The sequence below is a fragment of the Microtus ochrogaster genome, linkage group LG8, assembly GCF_000317375.1.
Source record: "Microtus ochrogaster isolate Prairie Vole_2 linkage group LG8, MicOch1.0, whole genome shotgun sequence".
Taxonomy (NCBI): domain Eukaryota; kingdom Metazoa; phylum Chordata; class Mammalia; order Rodentia; family Cricetidae; genus Microtus; species Microtus ochrogaster.
This window is the reverse complement of record NC_022033.1, coordinates 12,583,647-12,585,381: the sequence shown is the minus strand read 5'-3', so window position 1 is coordinate 12,585,381 and position 1,735 is coordinate 12,583,647.

Genomic DNA, 1,735 nt, shown 5'->3' with positions numbered 1-1,735 from the left:
GCTGGGTGGTGGTGGCACACACCTTTAATCCCAGCACTCAGGAGGCAGAGGCAGGTGGATCTCTGTGAGTTTGAGGCCAGCCTGGTCTACAGGTTCCAGGACAGGCTCCAAAGATACAAAGAAACCCTGTCTCGAAAAAACAAACAAACAAAAATAAAAACAAAAACATTTTTATTGCATTTTATTTAGTTACTGTGGGTGTGTATGTCACGGCACGTATGGACAGGTCAGAGGACAAGTTTAGGAGTGGGTCCTTCCTTCCACCATGTGTGTTCCGGGGACTGAGTTCAGATCCTCAGGCTGTGCAGCAAGTCCCCACCGAGTTGTCGCCTCAGCCCCCACCATCCTCTGAGTACTTGCATATAACAATTCTTCAGTGTAAACACACCACTGTTCATAGATCATTCCATCCATGAATGAGCTAAGGATGGGTAGGATGGATGTTTGGGTTGTATCAGGTCTTTTTTTTTTTTTTATAATAATTCTGGGCTGCAAATGCAGCTCACTCAGTTGGTGGCCTGCTTTCCTAGCAGACATGGGGGTCCTGTGTTTGATCCCCAGCTTCATACAAGCAGAATGTCATGGCACATGCCTGTAATCCTAGCACTTAGAAGGAGGAGGCAGGGGGATCAGAAGTTTAAGGTCACTCTCGGCTACATAGGGGGTTTGAGATATCTTGGGCTACACAAAACTGCCTCATAAAAAAAGAACAAAACTGAACTAATACTTATGTTCCTATATATTCTCATTCCGAGCTTAAGGATCAGCAAGTCAAGGCTTATAGACCAAACCTGGCAAGGTGCAAATTACTATAAATAAGGTTATATTGAAACTCAGTAATTTACATAAGATCAGTGGTTGGTTTCACCCTATCCCGGAAGAGCTGAGTCATGGACACAGAAACCCAGCAGTCCAGGAGGCTAAACTGTCGACCATCTGGTCCTTCAGAGAGTGTGCTAAACTATGCTTCATACCTTGGAAACACCACCATATTTTTGCTTTCATTTTTGTTTGTTTGTTTATTTAACTTCTTTTACATTGGTGTTTTAATTGCATGTATGTCTGTGTGAGGATGTAGGATTCCCTGGAGCTAGAGTTACAGACAGTTGTGAACTGGGAATTGAACTCAGGTCCTCTGGGAGACCAGCCAGTGCTCTTAACCACTAAGCCATCTCTCCAGCCTCTTGTTTTCTTTTTTTGAGACAAGGTCTTACTATGTAGCCCTGTCTGGCTTGGAATTTACTATATAGGACAGGGTGATCTGCTTGCCTCTGCCTCCCCAGTGCTGGGATCAAAGGTGAGTGCTACCATGCCTGATATGAGAAAAAGGATATATTTTGTAAAATGTAATGGGGATGAAGTGGTTAGAGAGATTGCTCAGTGGTTAAAAGCATTAGCTTCTCTTTCAGAGGACTTGACTTCGATTCTCAGAACTCACATGGTGACTTACAAACCATCTGTAATTCCAGTTTCAGGGGACCCAGTGCCCTCTCCTGGCCTCTGGGCACCAGGTACACACGTGATACACAGACATACATGAAGGCAAAACATCTATACACATAGAGTTAAAAAAAAACTTTAACAATTACCTTAGCTGGGTGCCTTAAATCCCAGCATTTGGGAGTCAGAGACAGGCAGATTTCTGTGAGTTCAAGACCAGCCTGGTCTACAAGAGCTAGTTCCAAGACAGGCTCCAAAAGCTACAGAAAAACCCTGTCTCAAAAACCAAAAAAAA